Below are 14,924 nucleotides of genomic sequence, written 5' to 3'. Positions count from 1 at the left end.
AACTCTGACTTGGAGGTCTCAACTGTCTGTAGTCTATCGGTAGACTTGCTGAAAGAGGAGATTGTACATGCCATCAGTCAAAAATTCCCTGACACAACTGAGGTTCACCCTGCACAGTGTGTCACCACCAAGGGCATAACCTATAGAAAGGGAATGATACTGGCTCACAGAGTAGCATGTGGATTGCCTGAATTTAGTGAAATTGACCAAATTTGCATTGTACATGAGAATGTATTCTACATTATCAAAGAGCTCTGTGGATGGTACAGAGAGCATTACAGAGCCTTTGAACTGAGCCCAGCACCCTGAAAAAAACATTCACTCTCGTGGCACCTGATGAACTTCTTGATCCTTATCCACTAGTTGCCTACAAGATTGGATCAGCTAACATGGTGACTTTGAAAAGGCATATTGAAATAAAAGGTGCAGTAGCAATATTTCACACCAGTGTTTGCTTTGTATATTTACAGTGCAATTAATTAATATGTGACCCTGCCTGTGAAATCCAGACAAAAGTCTCATAATCTAATAATGAGTTTAGTAGTGTCAAAGTTTGATTTCAGTCATTGATTTAAATCTTTGTCATGACATTACTTAGTCAATATTAAAGATATCAAGGTTATATTTTCACAATATGTAGGGGGATTTTATAAAGAAAACAGTAAATCACAAAACATCTTTTCACAGGCAAGGTCCCATATAATCTTTTAACAAACTCTCATAATTCTATTCCAGAGAATCTATAGTTTCTTAAGTATTGATGCCTGAAATGTAATTTTATAAAGATTTTAAGTAATTAAAAAAATCCTAAATTATAAATGTAATCTCATTAAAAACCGTATATTTAAAGCAACACTATGTCATTTCCATGTTGAAATGACTTACAGCTCCCCCATGTGGTTGAAAAGCGCAACAGTGCCTGGTATCAGACACTCTTTTGCAAGCAGGGGAGGGGCGGGGCTTTGTTTCCTACCCTCCACCGCCACTTTCAGAGTGTGCTTGTAGCAGCTAGGAGGTTGCTCAGGTTGCAGCAACAGTACAATTTGTCCAGTTAAAAGTTGTTCTATCACTGAAATAATTTTAGAGACATTATTTAAAGGTAAAAAAACTACATAGTGTTGCTTTAATAGACTTCTTTAAACCTTTTCTCCATTATTGTGGTAATTTTGCCTAACAACTTCTAATTTAAAGATAAGCCAGAAATGTGGTTAAAGTTAAGTATTTTTTACAGTATATACAGCACTTAAAAATAGGGGCTGCCGGGGTACTACGAGATGCCAACTTGTCACACTTTGGTGAAATTTAGCAGGGTCACAGTCGCAGTGGACAGGGTGGCATTGGACAGGGTCACAGTGAATGAAATTTCGAGAGCCATGTTCAGCTGTTATCAGTTTGGCGGGTTATGTTTTACAATTTATAGTCACTTAATCTGTCTAGATGGAGCGCACATACTCAACTCATGAATTAGTGTCAGATGTAGTCGAATTGTGCAGCACCTGCGTACCTCTGGTTACATTTACATGACCGCCACTAAGCAACAAGAAAAAGTGTGCTGGTTTGTTTGTTATTGCAAAGTAGGCTTCTACCACTGAAGTAGAAAATATATGAATGTTGAATATCTAATCCTTGTGTGTTTTTGCAGAGTAAACATCTTTGAAGATGGCGACTCCTGTAATCCTTAAGATCATCTTGACTGATGGCAGCTCTCAGAGGTTGACTCTCAGAAACAGATTCCCTGCATCTATTGATGACTTTATGGTTGAAGTAAAGAAACAGTGTGGACTTGAAGGAAATTACAGGCTTCAATTTTCAATTCCTTAACCTTACCTCAGTTTCAGAGCTGGTGGACAAAGGTACTCTTAAAGCCACTAGTGTTTGCAGTCCAATCACAGAACACCCTTAGCATGCAGTCTTTCCTCTGTAAGTGACTCAAATCAGTCAAATGGAACTGTGGATACAGATATACTGTTGCCAAGTGAGTCTACGAGCTCACGGTTGTCTTGGCCTGTTGTTTTTCATGTGCATAAATTCTCTTGCGATGCCGAATTCCAACTTCAGCAGGCAAATAGCTTACATTCAAAATGGCAATGTTCTTGTTCCAGATCCCAAGTTGAAGTCTGCCATTCTTGAAGGTTTAGTACAGGAAATTGTACAGTATAAAGTCTATGTATGTGATAAGGAGATTGAACAGGTAGCCCAGAGTCTTGTCAAGAAACATCCGTGTTTAACTGAGAAGGGATCATGCACAGGTTTTGGAGGATGGAAAGTCGATGATAGAAGTGCATTTATTTTTATTTTAACCCACACTTATGTTGCTTTTGTCTTCATTTTAACCATTTTAATATGAACTTCCCAGGGTTTCCCCTAGGTTTACAGCTTGTAATGAAATGAACATTTCTGACACAGAAAGCAGCAGGCTACTATTACTTTAAGATCCAAGACAGACTGCTTTAAGTTCAATATACTGAAAAACATCCATCGCATTAGTTCCGGGTGGAAACGGTCCCGCAGTGGTTTCTGTTACTTAAAAAAACCCTGATACTGATGACTTTTTAGTACCGAAGACCCGGTACTTTTGACAACCCTACTAACCATATTTGCATTTTCTGTATCAGACCCTACCAGATCCACTGCGGATGCCTTTTTTTTTGTGTTGGCAGCCAACCTCATCTCGCATGAGGTAAAAAGTTCAGGTGTGTTCTTGGCTATTGAATGATATTCCGGACATTATTAAAAAGGAATTGCAAATGGTATTTGCAATTGCGTTTCCTACTTGTGGGTGTAAAAACTGACTTAATTCAAACGCAAATGCAAACTATTTGCATTTCCGTTTACGCGAACATGCAATTTATGCCAAATTTCAAATGTAAAATCAAAGTCCATTTGCAATTGAATTTCCTATGTCTTTCGAGTTATGACCCTGCCATATTTCAATCTCAATTGCAATTCATCATTTGCTATTTCACTTCCTCTAGCGTGGCGTACGGATCTTTCCAAAACTCAAATGAAATCACAATCCTCTTTGCATCTGCGTTTTTAATGCCTGTACTTAAACTTGTCAATCACAGTGTTGGGGGTGGGGTTATATTATAGGGCGTGTTTGTATTTGGAAACGACGTTACTCACAGTCGACCACGCTTCACTGCTCTTAAACCATATGGCTTAAACGGCCACAAGGGGCCGGGGTGGGAGGGGCTTATAAATGCACATACAGACGTCAGCATTTTACTTTCACTTTTGAATGAGATGCAACTGTTGTTTAAATCCAGGGCTTGCGTACGCTGCGTTAAATTGCGTATGAATTTGCGTGCAAATGCGAGTGCAACAGCTGGTTTAAGTGCTTCAGTCAATTTGCGCAGGTTTTTCTGACTGAAACCCGCCAGTCCCATGCAGAGCAACCGGCTATTCCTCCATAAAGCGCTGCTTGAATGATGGGTTTATTATTATTCTTAATGAAAAACACAACAACAAAACACAATAACAAAAATTAGTAAGCCCGCGGCTTCTGCCATCGTCTGGTCGGTCAGCTCGCCTCGCACACTGACAGAAATAAATGAAATCTGACACCTGCTGCTCTGTGATGTGACGCGCGTTCAGCTCCGCTGAATTCAAGCAGTAGACACATTGGGTCTCATTCATGAAACATTCGTAAATATATGAGTAAATATGTGAGTGATTTGCACGTAAATAGACCTTCCCGAAAACTCTCCTCCTGATTAACAAAAACTTCGTAAACATCAGATTTGATAGTTAAATGTGTGTATTTGTTAATGAATTCCAATCAGTCGTACATGGGACGCGCCTGCACGCTTATTCTCAATTACCATAAATCCCGCCCATTAAATCCGACTGACAACTATATATGGGCATCATATTATGACACCAAACAAAGGATTTCAGCATGTCTTCTTAAAAGCAAATGAAAAAGAAAAATGTGTCAGATGCAGAAATTGAAGTTTTATTATCAGAAGTTAATTCAAAAAGCCACATTTTATTTTCAAGCATACATAGTGGCGTCTCGGGTCCTAAAAAAAGGAAGCTTGGCAGCACATTACAGATGCCGTTAATGAAATTTCATCTGTTAATCGAACAGTCCCACAAGTGAAAAGAAAATGGTTCGACATGAAGCTTGACTGCAAAAAACGAATTAGTTAATTTCGAAAAAATCTTATTCAAAAATAAAAAATATAATTTTAGAGGAAATACACAAGCAGTTTACATTTGAGCAGATTTAACTTTTCACAAAAGAACTGGTCTAGCCTGAAACGACTAATTAACTAGTCTTCATTCTCGGCAAGTAAGTCTGCGCGGTCTCTAAAAATACGCCTTTTGCGCAGCGCTCTGCCAAATCTAGCCATCGTAAATGTGATTTTGGCCATTTTATAGGAAACAATTTCCTTAACAATTTCGTTTGCCCAGCCATATTGAAATCAATAATTTATTTGATTAAAGTGTTCCGTTTGCAGATGCTATTACTGGAGCTTATCATAAAAGTTAAAAGAAAAAACGTATATAATTACTGTATAATATTTTTTACAAAATGCTGTGTAATATGTACATGATTACGGTGAATTGCAACAAGCCTACACTGTAAAAAAATTCAGTAGAAATTGCAGCTGGGTTGCCGGTGACTTACTGTAGATTTGGATTTGTGTTTTTTACTGGCAACATTTTGTTCAAAGTTTAATGAACATTAAACATTTACAAGTCTTTGTCTTTGCGGCGTAAGACTGAAAAAGCGGCATCAGGCGAAGCATTCTGGGAAACATAATCTGAAGCAAAAAAACAGAAAAAGGTTGATGATGATTTCTGGTTCCCAGAGTGCTTTGCATGAGGCTGTTGTTGTATGGTTTTGTTCTGTGAAGATAAAGACTTGTTAATATTTAAAATGTATTTAACTTTGAACAAACTCTTGCCAGTAGGTAACATGAATGTGGATCTGCGGTGGATTACCGGCAACCCAGCTGCAATAACATTGAAATTTTTGCGGAATTTTTTTACAGTGTAGGCACCGCACACACGTGCATGACCTTGCTTATTCGACCATCGTTAGGTTTTATTGATTTAATTATTATCGACAATTAATCGAAGATCAATAAATGGTTAACATCCCTAGTACTAAGTGAATTTTTGTTCACACCAAATAGTGTTGGGTGCTGTACCGATTCAACTTGTTTGAATTATACACACGGTAGAAATATAAATTAAATTAAAGCTGCAAGCAGCAATGAAAGGGCCGTCCCACCCGTGGCCAGTGCCAGCTGATGGCCTTAGGAAAGCAGTGAACTGTGGGCGATATGCATTTAAATGGGTAAATATAGGAGGAATATGGCAATGCTGTTGCTAAATTGATGTGCTAGACCTCCTGTTGGCTGCGCGTGGTGCAATAACTAAAACTGAATATTGCACATAAACGCCTGAAGTCCTAGAATCTTATTAAAGATTTATTAGAGCAGAGATTGAACACTATGGGGCGGTTTCCCAGACAGGGATTAGCTTAAACCAGGACTAGGCCTTAGTTAAATTAGGATATTTAAGTCACTTTAAAAGCATAATTTATGAATAAACATTGCTGGTGTGCATCTTGAGACGCAACACCCGCACTGATATATGTCATATTGTTTTTGATCAAGACAACACTAACATTTAAGTTAGTCTGGGACCAGGCTTAAGCCCTGTCTCGGAAACCACCCCTATATGCTAATGTAAGACAATTTTCTGCAGATGCAAAATTGTTGGGAGGAGATTAATTAAATGATTCACGCAATGCGATTTACCAATGTTTAGTTAGTAGGAGAAGTCACACAATACCAGGTGTTTCAAAATGTATTGTAAGCATTAATTTTTAGTGTCCTATGGCTTTGTTAGCTGTGATGTCCATGATGCTGAACTCAAGCGAACTGCATGTTAACAATAATTACTTTCTCATTGGACAAATCAGGATTTAACAATTATTTGATTTGCTTCCGTTTGTATGATTCAACAGTTAAATTATATCAACAGGCTGCTGTACATAAACAACTTGACATAGAACTGTCTTTATTTGTCTTTTTAAATTTATATTTTGTTGCATTCTACTAATTTCCAATGATACTTTCATTCTAACAATTTTAGCTTTAACATTAACCTTTTTTTTAACTATATTTGTATAGGGCATGGATGAAGTCAGCATCAATGAGGCAATTCAAGACACCACTGTTGGAGTTTATGTTCTTAAACAGCATGCTGCTTGTGATGAATCCGAGGATGTTGGCATTATACTGGAAGGCATCAAGGTGTTGCAGTACCTTGATAATGTACCATTAGCTGTTGCCATGCTGTTCGGATTGATGTACTCCCTAAACTTGAGCTATCCTGTTTATCTCCGCTATACCTTTGAAGTAATACAAAAATTTTTTATGGAACTGGATGGAGATAAACTTTAAAATAAAGTTCTTCATCTAAAGAACAGGCTCTTTCAGTAAAAGGGTCCAAAAGGCTGTGTTGCTACTGGAAAAACCAAATGACCTCAATTGTCCTCAGTCATGTTCGACAGTTTTTTGTATCTGTCAATTTTGAAAAATGTTGTTGTTGTATTTGTTGAATGTGAAGATTGTGTATGCAGGGTTTACATTAGAAGTAAACATAACAAGCTCTAGATTAAAGGGATAGTTCGGCCAAAAACGATATTAAACCCATTATTTACTCACCCCCAAGCTGTCCAAGTTGCATATGTCCATCGTTTTTCAGACAAACACATTTTCGGATATTTTAGAAAATATTTTAGATCTTTCTGTTGATTAAATGTAATGTTACGGGGTCCAGCAATAGTCCACGACCTTCAAGTCCAAAAAAAGTGCGTCCATCCTCCACAAACCAAATCCAAACGGCTCCAGGATGACAAACAAAGGTCCCCTGAGGGCAATCCATGCGGTGCCGTTGCAGAAATATCCACATTCAAAATGTTATTAACGCAATTAAATACCCTCCGGTAGCGCCGCCATCTTAGACTCAGGAGAGAGTATTAGCGTAGTGTACGCACTTTTCTTAGTGACGTATGACAAATTCGGAGGGCGGGGGACAGAGCAGCAGCAGAGAAACCGTTGTATGCTGCATAAGCTCTCATCCTGAATGCGGATGACTCTAAGATGGCGGCGCTACCGGAAGGCAGTCAATTACGTCAATAACATTCCAAACACGGATATCTCTACAACAACACCGCACGGATTACCCACAGAAGACCTTTGTTTATCATCCTGGAGCCGTTTGGATTTAATTTGTGAAGGATGGACGCACTTTTTTTGGACTTGAAGGTCGTGGACTATTGCTGGACCCCGTAACATTACATTTAATCAACAGAAAGATCTAAAATATTTTCTAAAATATCCGAAAATGTGTTTGTCTGAAAAACGATGGACATATGCACCTTGGACAGCTTGGGGGTGAGTAAATAATGGGTTTAATATCGTTTTTGGCCGAACTATCCCTTTAAATGTGACTTGGCAGGTTTGGCATGATTGGTTCAGTCTAAACTTTTAATGGTTCTTTAGAATGCAATGTTTGAGCTATTTTAACTTATGAATCTACTATGATACTGTTACTTACTATTTAAAAAAAAACCTTTGCTGATCTTTATCCATTTACTACTAGCATTATAAATGCCTGTTCTTAATCCACATTGAAGATACATTTGATGTTGAATCCTCTTTGACAACAGGTTTTATGTAGATTGAAGTTTCAAAGGATTGCTAGTTTTTGATTTGTAAATCCACTTAATATAAACCATTGGAAAATTGTGTATGCAGGGTTTACATTGGACATAAACATAAGCTCTAGATTAAATTTGACTTGGCAGTTTTGCCATGATTGGTTGAGTATAAATGTTTTAATGGCTTTTATGAATGCATTGTTTGTGCTATTTGCACTAAAATATAATGTGATACTGTTACCATTTTAAACATCTTAGCTGTCTTAATCCAATCACTACTAGTAGGTTTGTCAGTTGTTCTTAATCCACATTGAAGATACATTTGATGTACAGTAGCCTATGTACTGTATATGCTGATATTTAATGCAAAAACGAATTAATATGCTACACTTGCATGTTGTACTTCCTTTGTACAGTTTTGTTGTTTGCCTCTGGTATGTATTTGTGTATTTCTGATTAAATACACTACTGCTAATGCTGGGTTTATTGTGTTTTGTTGTGTGACAACTCGATATAAATTTAATGCAAAACGTGTTGCCTTTGTTTTAATTAATAATACATTTAGATAAAGTTTACTTTAAGCAAGGCAAATTACTTGGGTACCAAACACAAAAAAATCACTTTAGACTTACATAATCCCATAATGTTAGCATTAGGAAATAAATCAAGGTCAATTTACATATAAAAATCTGGTCCCATTGACATGATAAAATTACTTAAACTTTAACAATGACTGCCTAAGGTCATGTCAAAGATTAAAATTAATCATTGAGATCAAACTTGGATGCTCCTATATCTCATAATACGATATGAGACTTTTTATTCATTACTATTTCATAATTATTTTATAAGAATAATAATATTAATATATAATATTAATACACTCATAATAATTAATTAAATCAACATTTATTATTAAATTATTATTATTATTATTATTTAATGTTGTTAGTGCCTAGTGTTGTCTTTTGCACCATGCTATTAGACACAAAATATATTAATTCCTGAATTTGCTCACTTGCAGAGCTTTGATTTTAAGCTAAATATACAGTATGTGACTGTCACAATACATGGATAAATTAATCATATTACTCTACAATTTTTATATGTGTGATGCTGTCTATGAAATCCTGGCTAACATCTCATAAAGTTTGATTTTAATCACTGATTTCCTATTAATTTTAACCTCTAATGTTGATTTAATTAAATTTAAATGTATTTATAGCGTGTTTCACCAACAGAGTAAATCAACAACGAAAGCATTGCAATTTTACAATGTAGATTAAACTGTTAAAAGGTTTGTTGGCCCAAAGATATTGAGGTTATACTTACATAAAATCGTCAGGGATATGAAGGACAGAACCCAAGTGCAGACAGCTCTCAACCAAAAAGACTTTTATTATATAACAAAAACACCCTCAAGGGGGTAAACAAGGCAAGAATATAAATGATAACATACAACAAGACATGGCAAACCAAAACAGGACCCATGACAGTGTCAAACGTGACACACACAATGATCCGACACAGGACAATGGCTTTAAATAGGGAAGAACTAGGGAACAAGGACACACGGGTGAAGGGCGTAAACTAATAATGAATAATTAACAAGGCATGATTTTCATGTTGGATGATTTTGTGCATAAAAATAAGTCAAAAATGATTATTCACAGGCTATTTTGTTCAATTTTTTTGCAATGTCGTGATTTGGCCAGAAGAGGGCATTGTTAATCTGATATTTTAGTCTCAAGAAAAACTTTAAAGGCAAATTACTAAGAACAAAATAGCATCACACAAGTTTTGAGTGTTTTCTTTAAGACCTCTTATAGCAAGGAGAGTGTAATCTTTCATAAAAATAAAAACAAATGGAGGTCTTGTGCAGGCGTCAGTACCGGTTCTTGCCTTTCTGGATAGGATACTCAGAACATGGTTGATCTATAGAACCTTTTTAAAGGGTACTGACCCAGTAACAGCTTGTGACCATATTTTTCTGACAGTTCATAGTGGATGTTTTTTGTCTTTTTTTTTATAGGGGGGATTTAGAGATTAGGCTACAAGTACAATACTCTGTACTAGCGGAGTATACTCAACTCAGAGTATTATCATGATCTATCATCATTATTTGTTGTTACATACCATATCCCCTGCCAATAGTTTTGACTTTATCTTAGACATGAAGGAATGTTGCTTTCTGGCTGCATAGATACAGAAACAAAGTGTGTTCACCACATCTATTAAATCACTGTAATGGTTTGCCTTTATATAGCTTCTTTTTTTTAAAAGTCAGGTCCGGTAGAAGCTCTCTAGCTCTTTAAAGTAACAACTGAACATTTTTGTCAATGTGCAGATGGACAAAGTACTGTATAGCTTTAGCATTTTTTTACCTTTAAAACACTGCGGTGAAAACCAAGCACTACGGTTAATCTTATGATCAGAGAAACAACCAGATCCACTCATCTGGAAACGATATCTTTAAAATCATTCAACTGCTATCATGTTCATCTGTAATGGTCTCGTGCATAAGTACATTGTAACGAAAAATGTAAGAAAGAATGTGAAACCACTATTTTTTGAACTAAGACTCGATTTCCCATTGTTACAAACATGCTCAAAAAAATGCCATAACACATAATCATTTAAAATGACGTGAACTCTCTCAAAAGGGGATGCTGCTATCACAGTCATGTTCTCGAGCAAGAATAAACACCGGGTCACACATAGAGGTTATGAAACAAGGAAGAAGGAAGGTAATAAATACTAGTTGTGTTTGATTTGTCAGTGATAAATTAACTCTAGGATGGTTGCGATAAGAAGCAAATGTTGGTCAGTGAGAAACTAGATGACATATGAATATTTTCCAGAGGCAAGGTAAGACCGCCAATGAATTGATTTTGTCTATTAATTGTGCTGTAAAGTAGAAATCCAGAATTGTACTTTAAACTCGGTTGGATGTGCATACTGTTAATTATTTGGCCATAATTATGACACTTTGTATTGTAATCTTTATATTACAATTTGCATTTTAGTTTATATACTGTACATGACCACTGCTTTACAAAAAAACTTCCTTTTGATAAATAATACAGCTTTATGCACAACTTTGTTTATTATTGACATAAAAAGCAACATATTTGGTCCCTTTGCTGTAATGATAACTGTATATAACCTCTTATTACTGTATCAGATGCATGTTTATAATTAATGTGAGAATTTTCCTATTTACAGATACAGTGAATACGGATACATGTAGAAGTACACTCAAGGAATTTTTCTTCACACTTTAACAGCAAAACATGGCTGGTGGAGGTACAATATTTCTATGTTGCATGTTGCTGTATGTTTAATTCTGTATAAATTCTGCAGCAATTTTTAGGCACAAGTCTTTGGTCAGTTTACATTTTTCTATATGATTTCCGGTATTATCCAGTGATACAGTATAGGGAACATCCTTGTCCACTTTATCTGAAGAAAAATTGGCTCAGAATCATTTTTGTCACTCTTTGACCTAGATGTAAAGAGAAATAAGTTTTTCAGTAGCCTTAATATAGGAATTGCCTTTTCATATGTGACTCATGTTTGTAGACAGCTACATTTTTTTTATCAGAGCAAATATTTTCTTTGTCTAAAATGATTTGATTGTAACAATGTCTTCATTTCTCAGAAACGCGCATAATATTAGGTTTACTGGGGTTCTCCATAATCCTGCTGGTCTACGTAAGATTGAGTATAATGTTTTATCATTTATAACACACATAAACATAGAGTACAGTAGTCTGTAACCATAACCAAATAGCATTATCACTTTACATGCTAAATTGTTATATTCATAATTATAATCATAATAATAGCGTGTTTGTGATTAATAAATTCCGTCTATGTTATTTTTTGAAATAATGAAATCTTATAATAAAACATGTATTTTTTTTATTCCAGTTAAACACCAGAAGTGAACCACTGACACATAACAAACGTGCAGGTCTGTTTTGATCTCTACTTATACAAACTGTATCTTGAATAATACTTTGAGATTATTCACTTTATGAAATCACAACAGGTGCAGAATATTTGTTTATCATTTTAAGAAACCAAACAAAACTCATCGCTACATCACTCCACTCTGAATTAACTTATATTTGCATTGTTTCTTTTATTTTTTAATAACTGCACTGGTCTTTTATTTCTTTTATTCTATTAAAGAATGTATGCTTTAAATTCAGATAAAAACAGAATGTAAAATTAAACACAATGTTGCAAAGGCAATAAGACATTTTTAAATAGATCACGAGAACAAGTCAACATCAGGGATAAAATCTTAGATATGTAAAGATCCTTAACATATTTATGACAGCACCAACAAGTGTGTACTATTTAGCAAAATCAGATGTATCCTTACACTGTAAAAAGTGAAAGCTGCTCTATACTATAACTTACTTTAAGTGGTAACACATAAAAACGTTGTTTTATAAACTTACAATTCCCCACTTAAGTGAAAAACTAACGGCGCATTCACACGGGGCGTCAGCGTTAACGCTTCCCATTCACTTTTAATGGGTGAAGCCATGCGTTGCCGAACTGAATTGTGGATCCGTCGGCGCCGCGTCAGTGCCGTTGCTCGCGGCAGAAGTTGAAAATTTCTCAACTCTTCAAGCGGCAACGCGTGCGTCAGCCAATCAGATCGCCTTATGCAAATTACGTAGACTGAGCCAGCCAATTACGTTTATGGAAGAACGGAGCATGTGTAGCGGCCACTGTGATTGGCTTTTGGCCACGCTTCAGACAAGCCTTCCATTAAGCGTTAACGCTTACACCCCTGTGAATGCGCCGTTAAGGTAAAATATATATATATATATATATATATATATATATATATATATATATATATATATATATATATATATATATATATATATATATATTTAAACATTTCATTTAAACATAAACATTTTTTTTTTAAGTTGATCCAGCTGTTACGTTTTACAGTGTACAAAAAAAATAGTTATGTTTCATTATATATCAGTTTTAGTAACCCAATTAAAAAGATTTAAGCCAAATCTTTGGGTTGACTGAACAAAAATGAAGTGAAATGCTTGTGTCCTCAACAAGGGAATACATCTTGCAAAAACACATTTAAACTTTTTAGTTCTATTGATTGTAAAGTTTCTTTTCATTGCTTTCAGTTAGCATTGAATGCCTCAACTCGTCTTTGGTTTGTGGGCCAAATGCATATTGTTACAATAATAGTGGAAACTACTCCTGCTTTTGTTGGAGTGGATATAATTTTACAAAGATGAATGAATCTATCAACAACAATAACCCATGCACTGGTACGTGTTCAATCATTTCTTAATGTTTGCTGGTAATTTATTGAATATTTGATTAAAGGTGTCAGAGGGGTTTTCTGTTAGGAAATGTTTTCGAATGTTTGTTTTTTAATTTTATTTGTCATTCCTGTTACAGATGTGGATGAATGTCAGCTGTATCCATCTGTTTGTGGTCCAAACTCCATCTGCACAAATGTAAATGGAAGTTACAGTTGCTCATGTTCAGATGGGTTTATTGCACCATATCTCAACATCAGCATCAATAACACATGCACAGATGGGTTTTGTGTGTTATCTGATCATGAATAATAAAACAATATTCAGTTTTCAGTATGACAGTAACCGGTAAAGTTGTAAACAGTCAGTTTCTATTTGATCTAAATGATTTATTGTTGGCAGTATTCATGCTAATAGGAACAGAATATAAATATTATAAGCTATTGTTTTAATGGTACGAGGCCGCGGTTACACTACTAGACCTTGTGTGGGCTCAATTTATATGGATTCTGCAATAAGCAGAATATGTTGTGCTCTACAGTTTCTGTTTTATAGGTCTACATAATATAGCATAAATCAAATGATGAACAATGCAATTGCAATTGAATTATAAGAAAATAATGCACACCCAAGGTGGTAATGCGACACGACGCGAAGCGGATGTGCATTATTTTCAAATAATTCAAAGGACCGGAGTCCATTATTCCCCTTTTACCACGGTTACCACAAACATTGCTCCGGTGCCTATTTTTAAGACAAGTTAGGTGTGTGGTTATCAAAAAATAATGCATACCCACAGAACATTTCTCAACCAATCAGAATACAGCATTCAACAGACCCATGGTATAAATTGTTATAACAAATGCTGAGTCTGCTAAACTGCAGTAAGACTGTAATGTTAGCCCATAGATAACTAATTACAAGCATTCATCAATATCCTACCCAGTCTCCTGAGGATGCGCACAAATAGCACGAAGTGCAAAACTCGTGCAATACACACGCCAAACTCCACTTTGGCGTGCATATGATACGCAAGTCCTTCCCATTCACTTAAACGGGGCATCTTTTTTGTCGCTTTATTTATTGGCTTCTCAATTCCTTCCGTTTTTTAAACCATTCTCACTTGGGTTTAGGGTTAGATTTTAGATTTGCTTAATGAGGTTATTTAATATACAGGTTTCTCCATGTTTTTGTCCATATTTAAGCCATGGTCGCTTGGAGTTGGGGTTTGGGTTAGGATGTCATTTTTATATAACAAAAAGTTGTTCTAACCCTAAACCCAAGCGAAAATGGTAAAAAAAGCAAAACAATTGAGAAACCAATAAATAAAAATATAGCTGTAGACAGCGATACGGGGCCAAGCAACAATGGTCCTGCAACACGCAACGAAGCTGAAAGGACATGCAATTGAAGAATGCAATGTAGCAGATATGTATGGGAACTATCAGCACACAGGACTCCGATGAGAATAACCATAATGAAAAAATAAAAATTTTGAAGTATAATATTTATTTGCATGCTGAAAGAAGGACCGATTAGTCCAATGCTGACCTAGAAAACAATTGAACCACCAAAGCATCATACATGTTACACATGAGACTTAAACCAAAAGAGCACAAACGAAATAAAACCTGTAAAACTAATAAAGTAAAATACAAATCATGAATTGACGCTTTTGACTCTAAAGTAAGAGACTTCAATTGCTGCCCTAGCCAGGATTTGAACCCATGATCTCCAGGTTTCATGCCTGTCACTCATCTGGTTGAGCTACAGGGGAGACCACATACATACAGACAGCTGCTTAAGCTAGATTGCTGTAGTGACAATGTGTATGTTCAAGTTTGGAGAGATTTTTCGCAAGAACAGAATATTTCTTTAAATCCCCTGTAGGTAGTCAAACCTGTTCGAACATTTGACTC

General features: G+C 35.7%; 1 long non-coding RNA gene across 1 annotated transcript; it reads left to right on the top strand.

Annotated features, from left to right (window-relative positions):
- Nucleotides 1-10,275: 10,275 nt before the first annotated feature.
- Nucleotides 10,276-13,000, top strand: LOC129429185 (uncharacterized). Its single transcript, XR_012358688.1, has 4 exons — nucleotides 10,276-10,993; nucleotides 11,349-11,401; nucleotides 11,621-11,663; nucleotides 12,865-13,000. It is a non-coding gene; the product is annotated as an uncharacterized lncRNA (long non-coding RNA).
- The last annotated feature ends 1,924 nt before the right edge of the window (nucleotides 13,001-14,924 follow it).

The sequence above is a fragment of the Misgurnus anguillicaudatus genome, chromosome 18, assembly GCF_027580225.2.
Source record: "Misgurnus anguillicaudatus chromosome 18, ASM2758022v2, whole genome shotgun sequence".
In the NCBI taxonomy this organism is placed as follows: domain Eukaryota; kingdom Metazoa; phylum Chordata; class Actinopteri; order Cypriniformes; family Cobitidae; genus Misgurnus; species Misgurnus anguillicaudatus.
The sequence above is the reverse complement of the archived record's forward strand: the minus strand, read 5'-3'. Positions and strand labels throughout refer to the sequence as shown.